We start from the raw sequence: 17,843 nt of genomic DNA on the forward strand, positions 1-17,843 counted from the left end.
CTCAGGTTGGCAGGGAACTGACTGTGCAGCCCAAACTGGTCTCTAACCTCCTGCCTCAGTCTTCTGATGTGCCAAAAATTTGAGAATGAGCCACCACACTAGACACCCATAGTGGGACAACTTCCCCCAGTTTACAGAAGCAGAAACAAGCATAGTATGTGGGTGAATTGCTGGTGAGCCTGGAGAGTCCTTTGAGATGTTAGTCTGGGCCTCAAACGCCATGCATCTTTTTCCACACCACTCCTCCGTGCCCCACACACAACTTTGTGAGACCCACTGAGTTGCCCCCATCACCGAGCAGCAGAGAAGGCAGAAAAGCCTGTTTGATCAACTATATATAAATCAGCCATATTTTCCACACCAGGGTCTTGACTCAGGAAAACTGAGGCCCTGTTCCGGAGAGGTCTCCTGGTCTGGGGCATCCAGGCTGTCACTACAGCATGGCCGTGCTCACTCAGTCATTCAGGTTGTACTTGATGGAGGGTTTAGGGGCGGGGGTGGGGGGTTGTGGGTGCTTGTGAGCACCTCAGCGACCTGGCTGCAGAGCCCTCTATGTAGCCCCTACCTTTCAAGGCCTCGTGGGTTGGAGGCGTGTGGGTCGGAGGCGTGGGTTGGAGGCGCGTGGGTTGGAGGCGTGTCCTCAGCTAACAGAGGCTGATTCTTCCTGAGTCCTACAACTTGAGATGGAGGAAGGGGGTTCAGCTCCCAGTAGCCTCAAAGTGCCTGCCAGGCTCCTGATCTGCAACTGGGTGGTTCCCCGAGGACACTAGGCACAGTGTAGATGGCCACACAGTGCAGAGGCTAAAAATACACACACTGCCCAGGTCCAGGAATACAGGCTCTGCCATTCATTCCTGATGTCCTGCCCAGTACCAGCAATGGAGGGTACTTGCACAGAAGGGAATAGCTGTGACTGAAATTTGACCCAGATATCCGCTGGGGAAGTGTTTGTTTCCTGGCTGGCGCATCTACCCAGTAATGCTACAATATAGCTCTTTACAAGTGTGCAGGTCTGGAGAGCCCGCTGAGCCCACCCATTTGATAATCGTGTGGAGAGATCTATAGAGAGTAGCCAGGGCTTCTGAGGAATTCTGACCTTGTCAGATTCCCTATCTCAGTCTCTCCTTTTCCCAAATGGTGATTTAGCTACTCTGCTCATCTTACTGGACCACTAGAAGTTCCCAGAAGATAATGGCTGCATGAGGCTCTGAGAGTGGCTAGGTTGGATGTGTGAAGAACCTGAGCTCGCTGCAGAAACCTGCGTTGCAGCCATAAGCTGCATGGGAGTAGAGTGCACAACCCCCAAGAAAGGCAGGGAGAAGGCAGGAAGGTGAACCCCCATCCCACACTTCAGTGCTGGCCAGCTGGGATAACACTTGCCAGTATTCCGGAGCAGGTGACTGTGTGGTGCCACAGAAAACCATTCTGTAACTCAGAAGCACACCAGATCTCACAGGTACCAGTGCTTAGCACAAAGCATACAAATCAAGCATTAAAGCAAAACACGGTTAGGTTGATGGTCCACGGGTAAAGAGCAATTAAGATCCTGGTCTGATGTATAGAGATAGGCCAGGTAAGGAGTCTTGACCTGGCTCCTCCCCACATTCAGAATCTCATCACCACGCTGCCGCTGCCGGAAACAGTTCTGTGATCAGACCTGGCTGGGGTGGAAAGAGGAGGCACAGGTAGGCTGTGTGGGAGGCAGAGAGAAGAGGATGAGGAGCCCAGGGTGGCTGTCTCCTAGCATCCCAGTGCTGCATGTGTGACTGCGCTGTAAGAAGGAGGATCTGCATACGCAGCAATCCTCCTGCAGTCTTACCTGTTGTCCCTGGTTCCAGATGAACTCCGTTTCCTACAGTTCAACCAGCCTTCTGTTCCAGAATCTGCACAGAGGGTCAAAGTTCATGTGTTTTGACACCTCCCTCCTTTCTATCCAGCACCCCTTCTCTTCTTCCCCTTCCTGGTCCTATATTGTTTTGTGAGACAGAGGTCTCTCAAGTAGCCAAGGCTGGCTGTAAACTATGTAGCTCAGATGACTTTGAACTCCTGATCGTCCTGCCTCTGCCTCCCAAGTTTGGGGGGGGGGGTGGTCACAGGCATTTGCTACCACATTAAACACAGGCTTGATGCACAGTAGACAAGCAGTCTGCTTCCTAAGCTCCAGCTTTCCTGATTCTCTTTCTGTCCCTACTCCTTTTTTTGTTTGTTTTTGTTTTTGTTTTTGTTTTTGTTTTTGTTTTTTGAGACAAGGTTTCTCTGTGTAGCCCTGGCTGTCCTGGAACTCACTCTGTAGACCAGGCTGGCCTCGAACTCAGAAATCCACCTGCCTCTGCCTCCCAAGTGCTGGGATCAAAGGCGTGCGCCACCACTGCCCAGCCCTGTCCCTACTCTTTAAAAATTACATATATCTATTTATTGTATGTGTGGATGTGAATCTGTGTTGGGGGCCATTGCACATGTGCAATAGTCAGAGGACATTGTGGGCTTTGGTTCTTTCCTACTGTCACGTTGGTTCTGACGACTGAGCTGAGGTCACCAGGCTTGGCAATTGCCTTTATGCTGAGATCATCTTTCTGTCCCTTCTCTTGCCTGTCCCCTCCCCTCCATCCCAGGTGGCTTCTTGTCCTCTCTGTTGCCTTTCTCCTCTTCCCACCCCACTTCCCTGATACCCAGGTTTTCCAGGTTTGTAGAAGCGCAGTGTTGAAGCCGTACTACAGGGAGGCAGAGAGAAGCACGTGGAGCTCTTGACACAATCACCAAGCCTCAGCCACTCTCACAGGTGCAGCCGTTTGGGGCTGGGCTGCTAGTCAAACCTAATGGGGTATAGGCAACCCTAGATATTGGCTCTCTAAGTGCTGGAGAGGCAGAAACACAGAAAGTGCTTCGAGAACATGGGACAGAAATGGACCTCTACTTGGAGACAAGCCTCTCTGAGACCTCAGGAACAGCTTAGGATGAGGGGCAAATTCCTTGGGCCTCTGTTCTTGGATAGAAATAAAAGCTCACTCAGAGCTAGTCTTACCATCTCAGCACACCCGGCCAAGTGGTCTCCTTGCCAGCCCTGTGAGGTATCATGCAGTTTCATCCTGAGCTGGGTGACTTTGCCAGGGTTACACAGCCAGGGGACAGTAGATAGGGTAGGGCTCTAATCCAAATCTTCTGACCTCCGACCCTTGGTTCTGAGCCTCTGGGCATCCTGCTTTGTGGATCTGTGTAGTCAGCTGATGGGCAGAAGAAGGCTCCCTGAGGCTGGAGCAGGACAGTGAGAGAGGAGCAGCAGGTCCTCCAAGTGTTTTCTCTGGCATCTCATCCTAGCTTGGCTCCACAGGAGATGCAAGATGCCTCCCTCCTAGGTAGTTGCCATGACAACCCAGAAGCCTACCTGAGAGCATTCCAGCCAGCCTGGGCACTCTTGGCACATGCTTGTTGGGGAAGAAGCACCTACCGGGCAAAACCACTACCCAAGGAACAAGGTCATGTAAATGAGAGATGTCCAGATTCCCCGAGCTGGTCCTCAGCTGACCCCAGGACACTCGTCCCTGTTCCGAGGCTCTGTCACTCAGCCCAAGGCTGGCACGCTGGGAAACGGAAGATTCTATTTTTGCTCATAAGCAGGTCTGACTTCAAACAGCCACAATCCTTTCTTTCTGATTTAACAGCCACAATCCTTTCCCCACCCCAAGAGCAAAGGGCAAATTAGTGCTCCTTGTGACAAAATTGTCATGCGCCAGCAATGGAGGCTTACAGAGTGGGACACACTGTCTGTGTCTGGGAAACGAGGATGGGAGCAGGCAGAGTCTGAGCAGAGGGCTGTCCCTAGAGGATACTGGTTTCCTGGACCAGGGCTTCTGTACTGTTTAAGCAGGTACCAGGCACTAGATAGGAAAGGTAGCCACTGGGAGTATGTTCCCTAAATGCCCTGCAGGTTCAGAAAACTCAAGTGACAGTCATCAATCGTGGTGAGGTTTCTTCTTCCACACTAGGCTGGACCAGAATCATCTCTGATTTACTTAACGGTTTTACTGAGATACTACTTACTTACTGTAATAGCACGAGAGTACACAGCTCGGTGACGTTCAGATGTGTTCAGAGTTGTATAACCACTACCCCAGATAGAAACCCCAGGCTCATTAGCAGTTTTCCTCTGCTCCCTCTTCTAGTACCAAACAGCTTTAGGGGTTTTTGTTTCTGTTGATTTGCCTGGTGTGGACGTTGAATGAAATTTCATCTGAATGGGATCATGCACAGTCCCCCTTCGCTTGGCATATGTTTGTATGATTTCCAGGCTCATCTGTGGCAGCCTAGATCAGTGGCTCCCTTTTGATTATTGGGTAATGTTCTGTTTCATGATGCTGCTTGGCTCGCCGCCTCCTGACAGACATTTACATTAGTCATTGCCGCTGTTTAGGTATTACAGTGGTGAACACCTGTGTATTTGCCTGGCTGTTTTTTTGTTTTTTGTTTTTTCTTAATTGATTCACTTTACTTTGATTGCTTACTGCCCCCACCCCGGGCCCAACACCTTCCCACAGTCCTTCCCCCTAGTTCCTCCTCCCCTTCTCCTTTGAGTGGGTGGGAGCCCCCTGGCTAGCCCCCCCCACCCTGGCACATCAAGTCTCTGTGGAGCTAGGCCTAGGCGCATCCTCTCCCACTGAGACCAGACAAGGCTGCCCAGCAAGAACATACCCCATGAACATTGCCTAGCTGTTTTAATTGTTCTCAGGAATACGGTATCCGGATCACATGGTAATCTATATTTCACACTGTGAGAAGCTGCTGACTATTTGCCAAAGCATGGAGTCATTTATGCTCCTGAAGGTAACCCCCTCCCAGTCCATAGTCCTGAAAGCAATCCCAATAAAACCTCATATTCCCACCATCAGCCATGCGTGAGGCAGATCCTGTTTTTACAGTGCCGATTATGGCGGAGGACAGGGTGTCGACACCTCAATAGCCTATCCTTCTACTCAGGCACAGGGCATCCTGTTCATCCGAGCGTCTCAGAACTAAGCGCTCACTCTCCCTGACCACATTTTCCCAGGGTCTCAGGTGAGCAAGGCAGATGGAGGCTTCTCTCCTGGTGGAGACAGGACTAGAAACCTCTTTCAGAGCTGACTCCTCCTCACTCTTGCTAGACAATCTTCATGGTTTCTTTTTTACGTGTCTGTGAGTGTGCTGTGTGAGAGAGCTTATGTGTGTGTGTGTGTGCAGGTACACACTCACATGTGCATGCACGTGCATGGAGGTCCAAAGGCAATACTTGGTGTCTTTCTATGGCTCTCTCCACTCATTTTCTAGAGGTAGGGTTCTTGCTGAGTGCACCAGTTCCTGCTAGCCTCCATAGCCAGCTTGCCCCAGGGACCTGATTTCTGCCTCCTAAATGCTAAGCGGAAAATCGGCCTTCATGTGGAATTCAGGCTTCATTCAGTGAGCCTCGTCCCCAGTCTCACAATCCTCTATTCTCACCACTCTCCTCCCTCAGTCTTCTAGTTACCATCACTGCCCCAGTATGGCCACACCCTGCACCTGCTGTGTGACAAAACTTTTCTTGGAGAGGTACAACACACATCTACAAACCCCAGACAGGGAACCCACTAAGAACAAAAGTACAGATACCACACAAGTCTACTTTTGTAAACATTATTTTATTAGGGTTGCTTTCAGGAATATTGACTGGGAAGGGGTCACCTACAGGAGCAGAAATGACTCAGACTGCTGCATCACCAAAACCCACTCCAGCATGGCTCACGGAGCTGGGAACCTGAAGCAGGCTGCACAGCCTGCAGGCAGCTCAACAGGTGGGAGAGTGTCCTTTCCAGGTGCCTCAGTTGGTCTGAACCTCTCCTTCCAGGGATCTGGGCTGGTGTTTTCTTCTTCCAGGCAGCTGGTCTGGTCTGAGTGTCTTCTTTGCAGCTTGGCTCTGCTCTCCCAAGAGGGACTCTCAGCTTTTATTATTTACCTTGGCAAGGAAGGGCCTAGTAAAATTGCTCAGTTTCAGGGACTTCCGGGTGCTGTTTTGAGAATTTTTTTTCCCTCTTCTTGCTTAAGGAAATAACTGCAGAATGGAATGTTTTAATCTCGGGGGCAACTGTTACATACACAAAGGCATCCTAATTCTGAACAGAAAATTAAGCTCATGAAGCAAAAGCCTTGAGATTAGTGCTCAAAAGAGAAAGTAGCTGCAGATGGAGCGGCTCATTTGGCTGTGTACTGGACATTGTGCTAAGTAAGGCTCAGTCACTGAACAACCTACACATCTGAGCCAGGAGAGCAGATTTTATCCTTGTCTCTGTCTTGTAGACAGGTCTGTAGACAGGGAAGTGCCATGCTGTGCATCCCAGCACATCTAGATGCAGACCTAGATTGAGGAAAATAACTCTCTGGCCCTTCCCACCTATCCTGTAAGAAAGACTCTGTGAGAGGATGCTATAGACCAATGTCCTCCAGGCCTGACAGAGCCATCACCACCATCTTAGAGTATCTGAGATTTGGCCCCTCACGTAAGATTCTGGCCACTCTCTCCCCGCCCCCTTTAAAAACTGTCTGTAATTCTATCCCTGACAGGACACACTTGGTCTTGGGAGGCACCAGGCTACAGGAAAGGGAGGGCAGAAGGCGTCCTTCGAAGCTCTGAGCAGGGTGGGGTGGGGTGGGGTGGGGTGGGGGTGGTGGAGGGGCAGGACTTTGCAGTGATGCAGCCATTGTGGGATCACCTGTAAGTAAGCTTAATAAACTAGCTCAGTGGTTTGCCAAGCTAGACATGGGTGGGCTGGTTCTCTTTATGGTCAGTGCACTATCTGGAGAAAGCAGACATTTATTCATGTCTCCCCAGGATAAGCAATAGACCCAGCTTCTCTGGGAAGGCGAGTGGTGGGAGCTGGTGCCTCTGAGTGGGAAGTAGAGATGCAGACTTCATGAAGTCGGCCAGGCCTCAGGGAACTGGGAGAAATCAGACATCGCAGAGCCCCGCAGTGGGCAGACCTATCTGGGCTCTAGTACTGTTGGCAGTGGCAGGAGCCTGAAGAGTTCCCTTCCCCCATAGTGAGCTCCAAGTGAAACAAGTTCCTTGAGTATACAAAAAAAAAAAAAAAAAAAAAAGTTCAGGACTAGTCAGAGTTCTGAGGCCTTTAGGTGTTTAGACAGAGTCATATAGGAAACAGAGAGTCCACACACCCATGGCACAGGTGGGGTCCTGGGGAGAATTGTAGTTCAGTGTCTTTACAATGACTGCCTACATGATTTGGCAGCTCTCCAGATCGTATTTCCCAACAAATATAATTGACAACAAGGTTTAAAGTTTAGAATGTGAGCAAGGTTGGCAGGTGAGAACATGTGAGCTGGCTTAATTTTCTTCTGAAAGGATTTCCTTTTGTAAACTGTACGTTTTTTTTTGTCTATTCATTTTTATTGGGGACTTTGGTTAGACCAGGTACTAATACAGTTAAGACACAAACACTCTGGCCCTGAGTTGGTCCAATTTGTTTTAAGCACCCTTTAAACGATGTCTCTTGGGAAACATGCATTGTCTTTGTAATTCTGGCTGTATCAGTTGTGCTGATGTTTCTTAACTATTAGGCTGTGGGAACCTTAGATCCCAAGGTTCAGGGTTTCCCTCATTTCTCACGGCCCCTCCGTCTTGCCTGTCTTTCTGTCCTGCTGCAGAACCACGGCTCCATTCCGAAGGCACTGTCAGGGAAACCCCAAGCAAGCCCTGGAGGATGGGTTGGGTAGAGAGTCGCTTTTGCTGAGGGAAGAGGGTAGCAAGATCCTGGAACCAAAGGACTCACAGCCACCTAAGAGATCTCTGCCACCACAACCCCTCTGCTTACTTGTCCCTCTGTGAAGGCTGACCTTTACACCACAGGCATCTGTGGGTAGCTCAGTGTCTGTAGCTACAGCTTAGCTCTCGCTTGACAGACTCCCCCTCCTAACTTAGTTCTCATGCTCCACTGTAACCCAGCTGTTAACACCGCAGTTCTCCAGGACGAGCTTTGGTCACTGTACCAGACTAGAGAAGCTGTGCTTCTCCATTCATAGGAAGAACTTGTGAGGGGGACCAGAGGAACCCACACACCTCAGAGTCCAGTCCCAGATCTTCATCACCAACCCAGCATCTCACCAGCTGGGTTGTATCTGTACAGGTCTGGCTACAGAAAGAGCACATATATATATATATATACAGCAACTCCCACCTAGAACAAAAGGTCATTCATAGTTAGTCATCCCCACCTGGAGTGGGCTAGAAGGGGACAGGGGCCTGCTTCTGTGGCTCATGTGGTTCAGGGGGCTCTGAGGGGTCAAACTATAAACTCCTTGGGATATCTGTCCACCTATTTGGGCCCCATCCTCCCCTGTTGGGGGTCCGGACTTTGGCCTAACAGCTGTGTTGATTGAGTGCTCAGCCGTCTTTGAAGTCCATCACTCTGGCCATAAAATCTGGATTTGAACTTGAACTTTCTCCATTCTTTCTGAAAAAAGGAGATTTGAAGTTGGGAGCTTAACTGTCTGCTCTTGCTCTCAGCTTTCAGTTAGCTAATTGCCCTCAGCCCCTCATTATCCAGCTGTAACCAGCTTAACAGCCCTCCAATGCCTCCTCCCCTCCACACAGTCCTGAGTCAGTTGAGTCAAGGCCACACCTGCCCTGGAACAGCCTCTTGCACCAACCCGTCCCCCAGGCTAGCTCTTAGACCATTCTCAGGAGAATGGTCAACTTCAGGCCTTGGTCACAATGTATGGCCACCACCTGGAACCCACCACCTCACTGACTCAGTTGTGAGCGATCTGGTGCACAGTTTATCTTAACAGACCTTGTTTGGTCCATCCCTGGTTGCCACTCTCCAGAAAGCAGACGCTGAAGTGACTGGAGGTTTCTTGGGAATCACATCTTTAAAGGAGGAAGGAGGGACACAGAGATAGTGACCAGAACCTGAAGAAGTCTGAAGCATCACTCCCTGTGTTAAGAAGCACAGACTGAGCCCGGCGTGGTGGCGCATGCCTTTAATCCCAGCACTCGGGAGGCAGAGGTAGGCGGATTTCTGAGTTCGAGGCCAGCCTGGTCTACAGTGTGAGTTCCAGGACAGCCAAGGCTACACAGAGAAACTCTGCCTCGAAAAACCAAAAAAAAAAAAAAAAACCAAAAAAAAAAAAAAAAAAAAGAAGCACAGACTGCCAGTAAGAGAAGCCATGTGGGCAGATAAACTGCCCACTGGTCCATCTTTGCCCAGCTGGTCTCTGGAGACTCTTCACAGCAGGGCAAGCATGGCCTCTGTGGCTGCTACCAAGGGCATGACAAGGTTCAGGCCAATCCTCCTGGGAGGACTGTGAGTACTCTCTGTCTGAGTTACTCTGTCCCATTTATGGAGAATCCAGCTGAATGTGGTGCTCAGGGATCACCTCCTTGGATTCTGTATGGGGTGGTAATCTGACCTGGAGCCTCTCCCTAGATCAGACCTGCCAGATCTCCAGCTGGGGAAGCGTAGGGGTCAATGGCTGAGGTCAAGGTAGTAGGCCCACACATAGGGGATACCCAGTGGAACTGTGTCAGGCAAGGCCTCATGGGTACATGCAGTAGGGATCTGCAGAGAAGCCCTCAATCAGAAGTCCGAGGCGACATCCCGCTAGCTGTCACTCCAGTTGAGGTAGAAAGCATCACTGACAATGGTCCATGCTGCCCAGCTAGCAGCAGCATTCAGCCTGCAGTGGCCTTCAATGGCACTTGGAGTCTTCATGACAAACTCTCCTGGTCCCAGACCTCATGATGTGTAAAGATGCAGGCAGAGTTCTTTCTGTGTTTGCTGGTTTGCTGTCCTTCAGCATCCCGGCCCCCGGAATTAAATATCAGATTGCTGTTCCTGTAACGCTTGAGCGTCCAGGAGCCACAGACGATGGTGGTGATGGGGGATGCATCCGGCCACTCTGACTGCTCCAAGACTGGGTAGGTCAGAGACATTGGCTCAGATCTGTGACTTTTGCCACTCAGGTGGGGGTACAGCTTCTCTTCCCATCCTCAGGGCCTTGCCAGCTGGCAAGTGAGGCTGGAACTGCATTGGGAATGAGGACTGTCCAGGTAGGAGGCAGCCTCCAAGTGGACATGGACAGACATCTAGTAGTGAGTGGCTACCCCAATCCAGTAGGCCCTTGTCACTTTTATTGTGAGATAGATTCTACTGCTTGTTTCCAGCTGTGATGGCTAAGAGTTCATTGTCAGCTTGACAGAATCAAGGCTCACCTGAAGAATAGGCGTCTGGGGTACCTTTTTAAAATTTTTTTAAAGATTTACCTGTTTATTTCATGTATATGAATACACTATAGCTGTACACATGGTTGTGAGCCTTCATGTGGTTGTTGGGAATTGAATTTTAGGACCTCTGCTCACTCCAGTCAACCCCAATCACTCAGTCCCTGCCCGCTCCGGTCCAAAGATTTATTTATTAGTATACATTAGTACACTGACACACCCTAAGAGGGCATCAGATCTCATTACAGGTGGTAGTGAGCCACCATGTGGTTGCTGGAATTTGAACTCAGGACCTTCAGAAGAGCAGTCAGTGCTCTTACCCACTGAGCCATCTCACCAGTCCAAGGGGAGGGGGCGGGGAGATTATCTTGATGACACTAATTGCTATGTGAAGACCCATCTTAAATATGGGCAGGATTGGGTCCTGGGGAGGGGACTCTGGGCTGTGTGAGAAGGCAAACTGAGCATGTGAGCTTTCATTGTTCCCCTCTACAGAGGCCACATGACAAGCTGTCCCCAACTCCTCAGACCTTGGCTTAGCGGCCATGATAGACTGTTCTTGGAACTGTGAACTGAAAATAAACCCTTCTTCCTTTAAGTTGATTTTTATTTTCTTGTTTTTCTGTAATTTACTTATTTTTATTTTGTTTACATTAGTGTTTTACCTGCATGCACGAGGGAGTTTTTCAGATTTCCCCTACAACAGGAGTTACAGACAGTTGTGAGCTGCCATGTCGGTGCTGGGAATTGAATCTAAGTCCTCTGGAAGAGGAGCCAGCATTCTTAACCACTGAGCCATCTCTTCAGCCCCCTTGAGTTGCTTTTTTAAAATATTGCATTTATTGTTGGACAGTGGTGGTGTGTCCCTTTAAATCCCAGCACTTGGGAGGAAGGCAGATGCCAGCAGATCTCTGAGTTTGGGGCCAGCAAGTTCCAGGACAGCAAGGGGTACACAGAGAAACCCTGTCTCAAAAAACAACCCCCCCAAAATGACACAAAGAAACCCCCATATATATACATGTACATGTGTATACACACACACACACACACACATATATACACACATTTATTTGTGTGTTTTATATATATGTTTATATAGTCCATTTATTTGTGGGGGTGGGAGGCACATGCCTCATTGCGTGTGTGGAGGTTAGGGAATGCCTTGATGGAGTTAGTTCTTCCTTCCACCACTCAGGTCCTGTGAGAAACAAGATCCTCATTTCATATTAAGAGTCTGGGGACTCAGGAATAGGACAGAAACGAGTCTTCCGTGAGGGGCCTCCAACAGTCTATAGACTGGAGCACAGTACTTTCCTTCCTGTCTTGAATAATCATGGACGATAATCTTGCAATCACCTAGCTCTCACCTTTCACTCTGTTGGCTTATTGTGTCTTTTCCTCAACAAAACCTGTAGCGAGTTCACCTCTGCATCTTACATCCTTGTTTGCTTTAGAGCCAATCAGACGGGCTTAAGCGTTGCTGACTTTCTACTCTAGACTTCTAGGGGGGTTTTGTTTGTTCCTTTTTTTGTTTGTTTGTTTTTTTTTTTTTTTTTTTTTGCAGGAGTCTGTGTAGCTAGACTAGCATTAAGCAAGGGGGCCTAGTGTTTTCTGCTCATTTGTAGCTGGACCTAAAGCTAGCTCAAGGCACATTTGAAAACAAGCCGTCAGATTTTATTCCTAACAGTCTGGGACTCAGACTCAGGTTATCTGGCCTGGTGACCATCATCCTTACCCATTGAGCCCCTAAAATCGCCTTTTTCAGAGTATTTTATCATAATAACAAGAAAAGAAGCTAAGACTATCAGCCGAAGAGACTCACGGGACAGCCCTCCTGCCACAGCCAGACCTGAGTTCTGGAATTGCCCCAGGACCCTGCCTAGCCTAAAAGACTTAAAATGAAGACAACTTTATCGGCAATTAATTCAAATATACAATAATGAACCCATTTAAAACAAATACTTCAATGTCTTGGGGCCATGTTTACCACCAATATGGTTTAGAACGGTTTGCGTATTCAATCAAGGAACCTACCACCATTGCAGTCTCTCCTCAGCCCCCTCCTACATCAGGCCCCTCCCACCCAAGACTCCTTCCACTGCAGGCCCCTCCTACTCGTTATGGAGCACCTCCTCTGGATATTTTGTGAGAAGGGAACCATGGAAGATGCGGGCTTTGTCCCAGGCTTCTTCCTACAGCATAAAGGTTTCCAGGTGCCTCCTTGTTAAGACATGTCAGCAATCCATTCCTTCACATGGCTGGACAATAATCTATTGTATAGATATGCCATGTCTTTTTGTTGTTGTTGTTTTAAGATTTACTTTTGGGCCGGGCGTGATGGCACACTTAATCCCAGCACTCGGGAGGCAGAGGCAGGCGGATTTCTGAGCTCGAGGCCAGCCTGGTCAACAAAAGTGAGTTCCAGGACAGCCAGGGCTATACAGAGAAACCCTGACTCAAAAAAAACCAAAAAAAAAAAAAAAAAAAGAAAGAAAAGAAAAGAAAAAAAAAAAGTCTGGGTATAGAGGCACATACCTTTAATGCCAGCACTTGAGAGGTAGAGGCAGGTGGATCTCTATGAGTTCAAAGTCAGCCTGGTTTACAGAGTGAGGCCCTGTCTTTTTTTTTCCCTTTTTCGAGACAGGGCTTCTCTGCATAGCCCAGGCTGTCCTGGAACTCACTTTGTAGACCAGGCTGGCCTTGAACTCAGAAATCCACCTGCCTCTGCCTCCCAAGTGCTAGGATTAAAGGCTTGCACCACCACGCCCGGCTCGTGAGGCCCTGTCTTAACTGTGCCCCCACACACATACCAAACGAATTTTATTTATTTATTTATTTATTTATTTATTTTGGTTTTTCGAGACAGGGTTTCTCTGTATAGCTCTGGCTGTCCTGGAACTCACTCACTCTGTAGACCAGGCTGTCCTCAAACTCAGAGATCCACCTGCCTCTGCTTCCCAAGTGCTGGTATTAAAGGCGAGTGCCACCACTGCCCGGCTAGAAAAAAAAAAGTAATTGGTACTTAAGTATGTATACCACATGGGTGTGGGTGCTCACAAAGACCAGAAGAGGGCATCAGACCCACTCGAGCTACAGTTACAGGTGGTTGTGGGTGCTGGGAACCATACTTACATCCTATGGAAGAGCAGAGTACTCTTAACTGCTGGGCCATCTCTCAAGCCTCTTGGTTTTTGGTGGTGTTGAAATTGTATTTGTTTGTTTGCTGTTTTGTCTCGTTTTGTGATGGGGGGGGAGGGTCTTGTTAGGTATCCCAAGGTGTCCTGGAATTAACTATGTAGCCCAGAGTGCCCTCAATCTCAGGGCAATCCTCCTGCCTCAGTCCTTCCAAGTGCTAGAGTGACAGGTGTCACTCATCTTTACCTACCCACTCACCAGCTGGTGGCCATTTCTTAGCTAGGCAGGACAGTGCTGCTATGAACTTGGTTTACAACCTTTTGTGTGGACAGTTTCTGTTCCTCTTGGGGACACTGAGGTGGACTTGGCGGGGTCAATTGGTAACTGACCAACTTTTTGAAGAACACTCAGCCTGTTTCCCAAGTGGCAATTCCAGACCACATTCTTACCAGCAGTGTTGTGCTGGCTAGTCTAATGTCAACTTGACATACAAGCTACAGTCATCTGAAATGACGGAACTTCAAGTGTGAAAACTCCATAAGATCCAGCTGTAATACATTTTCAAAATTAGTGCTTGATGGGGGAGGGGCCAGCCAGCCATTGTGGGCAGTGCCATTCCTAAGCTGATGGTCCTGGGTCCTGCAGCATCCTTCCATGGCCTCTGCATCAGCTCCTGTTCCATGTTCCTGCCCTGTTTGAGTTCCTGTCTTGACCTCTTTTGATGATGAACAGTGATATGGAAGTGTATGCTGAATAAACCCTTTCCTCCCCAATTTGTTTTTTGGTCATGGTATTTTGTTCACGGCAATAGAAACCCTAAGATAAATATGTTTTATTTTTTAAATATAAAGGACTAAAAACATTTTTTAAAATTTTGTTTTATGCTTATGCTTGTGTGCCTACCTGAGTTTATGTGTACCACACACATGCATGCAATGCCAATGGAGGCAGAAGAGGGTGTCAGAACCCATAGATCTGGACTTACAGATGTTTGTTAGTTGTTATGTGGGTGCTGGGAATTGAACCCAGGTCCTCTGGAAGAACAGCCAGTCATTCTTTTTTGTTTTGTTTTTGTTTTTCGAGACAGGGTTTCTCTGTGTAGCCGTGGCTGTCCTAGAACTCACTTTGTAGACCAGGCTGACCTCGAACTCAGAAATCCACTTGCCTCTGCCTCCCGAGTGCTGGGATTAAAGGCGTGCACCACCATGCCCAGCCCACAGCCAGTCATTCTTAACTCCTGAGTCATCTCTATAGTATACCATACATTATCTTAATTTTGTTTTTAATTTGTTCATCAGGACTATATAGAAGTAAAACTGATTTCTGTGCATTGATTTTTTTTAATTTTTAAAAAGATTTATTTATTTATTTATAATATGTAAGTACACTGTATCTGTCTTCAGACACTCCAGAAGAGGGAGTTGGGATTTGAACTCAGGACCTTTGGAAGAGTAGTTGGTGCTCTTAACCACTGAGCCATCTCACCAGCCCCGATTTTTATATCTTGCAATCTCATCAAACTCATTCATTATTTCTATGAATTTTTGTTTGTTTGTTTGAGACAGGGTATCACTATATAGCTCTGACCTGAAACTCACTCTGTAGACCAGGCTGGCCTTGAACTCACAGATATCTCCTGCCTTTGCCTCCCAAGTGGTGGGATTAAAGGTGTGCACTGCTATGCCCACATTAATAGTTTTTCTTTTTTAGTGGATTCCTTAGAATTTTCATCTCATCATATTTTCATTCTCCCCCTTCCTCTCTCCCTTCCTCCGTCCCTCCTTCCCTGCCTCCCTTCCTGTGATGGTTTGAATAGGTTTAGCCCCCATAGACTCATGTGCATGAATGCTTGCCGCATAGGAGTGGCACTATTAGGAGGTGTGACCTTGTTGGAGGAAGTGTGACACTGTGGAGGCGGGCTTTGAGGTCTCCTATGCTCAAGCTAAGCCTAGTATGGCTCACAGTCTCCTTCTGCTCCCTGTAGATCAAGGTATAGAACTCTCAGCTCCTTCTCCAGCACCATGCCTGCCTGCACGCTGCCATGCTTCTCACCATGACTAAACCTCCCACACTTTAAGACCATCCCAATGAACTGTTTTCCTATATAAGAGTTGCCATGCTCATGGTATCTCTTCACAGCAATAGAAACCCTAACCTAGACACCCTCCCCCTTTGCAATAGCATGCTAAGCAAGCAAGCTATATTTCTGAGCTATATTACTGAGCTATATTTCTGGTTCTTTAAAGAAAAAAAAAAGTTTTGTTTTTGAGACCAACTCACTAAGTTGCCTAAGCTGACCCCAAACTTGAAATCCTCCTGCCTTAGTCTCCTGCGTAGCTGGGATGACAGACTACAGCACGAGGCCAGCTTCCCTGGGGTTTTCACATAGGAGACCTTCTCACCTGCAAGTGGTTTTCCTTCTTTCTTGTCTCTTATTTTGTCTTTGTAAGTTGGGGACTTGGAGAAGAAGAGCGACTCAGTAAGGTATACAAGGTCAGAAACAACACTGGAGCCCGAGGCCGTATGGAGCAGAGACAAGTGTCTCCCTGGCCACTTCCATTCTGGCACCTGGGGCTTAGGCCAGCAAGTCTGAGATCTAGTTTGGCCATAGGACCAAGGATGCTTGGTATTTTTTAGTGCAGTCTTTGAGGACCCTGTTCATTCTGCCCAGCAGGAGCTTCCCTGACTTTAATGGCCCACCCTTGGGAAGCTGGCCCTTCCTTGTCTGCTCAAAGCATCCTCAGCAACCATGGACACCTCCAATATCCCAGAGGCTCTCTAACATGAAACTCTACAACCCTGCTCAATGTAGTGCCAGAGTTTTTTCTTTGTCCTTTTGGAAGCCAAGTCAGGGCACACCTGGGCCTGACTCTGGGAGAGCAGGGCTCAGCAAGTGCATGGCGCATCCTGAAATACCCCCTGAGGCCAGTCAGCAGCAGGATCCAGCCCATCCTTTCTCTCTTGTCCTCAGGGACAGCAGAGTGGGGGGCTGTTATGTCTAGTTGAGGGAAGGGAAAGAGGGGGAGAAAGCAGATCGGTCACCCACGAGACCCAAGAGAAGAGTGGGGTCACACCGTGGCCTGACCCTGACTGGGGTGGCTTGGGTGTGATAGCGGAGCTGCAAACTAACGTATTAACTAGATAAAGATGGGATTACAAATGTGAAGTCCCCGCGGAAGCAAGCAGACAGGTGCGGAAACGGGAAGGAGCTCCACGCCATCTCCTAAGCTACTTCAGGAGGATTTATTTTCGTGCGTGGGTGGTCTGAGCGGATACAGTCCATCTTGGTGGGGAAGTCATGGCGGCAGGAACTTGAGGCAAAGGCGGCTGAGAAGCAGAGAAAGACAATGTTGCCACTCACTTCATAGTCTCCTCATTGTTTAGTGCAGGACCTCAGCCCATGTAATGGTGCCAACCACACGCACGATGAGATCCCCGCTTCTCAGTTAAGCCTCTCTGGAAATACCCTCACAGCACACACCTAGAGGTGTGTTTGATCATTCCAAATCTAGTCTAGTTCGTGGTTGAAATCGCCCTCTGTGAACGCTAACCCAGGGGTTCACACAGCTGGGGGCCGAGGGGATTGTGATACACACCAAAGACACACAAGCATCTGGCTGTCCAAGGATTGCAGTCCTTGAAGGGATTATACGGCCAGCAGGGAGGTGATAGAAGCAGAACGGGCCCTGGGGAGGTGGGGAGGGTCCTCCTCTATCTGGATACCTGAAAAGGGTTTCCCGAGGAAGGAGCCAGGGGTGAAAGGGCTTCTTCACGGAGATAGTCACCTTGGGAACCAAGGTGTGGGAAGAGCCCAACCCAGGGTGTGTTCGGAGCTGTGTGAGGCTCTGGGACTCTAGACCAGAGCCCGTGCGGCCGCAGATGTGAGGTAATGAGTCTCCAGAAGGTTTGTACTCCATCTCCAGCCCCAAACAAAGCACAACAGATGAGCTGTGGACTCAGCACACTGTACTTCAATCCACAGGCTCCAGAACTGGCCCCAGAGCACCTACGGACAAACACGACTCGAAGAGCACAAGGTGGAACAAGGTACCCTGGGCAAGCAGGTCTCCTTCAGCTTAGCACTTGGCAGGTGGCCACTGATCCTTTTCCGCCTGCATGAGTGGTGACTTTGTCTGTAGGAGTAAGAAGAGGCACTGGATTTATATAGCTCAGTTCCTGAGCAACCTGCAGACTAAGCCCAGGACTGCCTACAACCCAAACTGGTCTGTCCAGTCCCCAGTCCCTTTCATTGGGCGCTTTTGCTTAGCTCATGGTCCTGCCTGGAAGGCCAGTCTCTCCTCTTCCAGGAAGCCCTCCTTGACTGACGTGTGTGGTGACCTGTGTTTCTTAGAAGCTGGGAGATGTTGGTGACTGATGAAAGCTGCACTCTCTATCCTGGGCTGTGAGGTGACTGCCAAACTCACTCATTGCCTTTGGTTTTGTCCCAAGGCTGCTGTTTGGCTCTGGGGAG

The sequence above is a fragment of the Mus caroli genome, unplaced genomic scaffold (assembly GCF_978045245.1).
Source record: "Mus caroli unplaced genomic scaffold, Mus_caroli_1 scaffold_2, whole genome shotgun sequence".
NCBI classification, from domain to species: domain Eukaryota; kingdom Metazoa; phylum Chordata; class Mammalia; order Rodentia; family Muridae; genus Mus; species Mus caroli.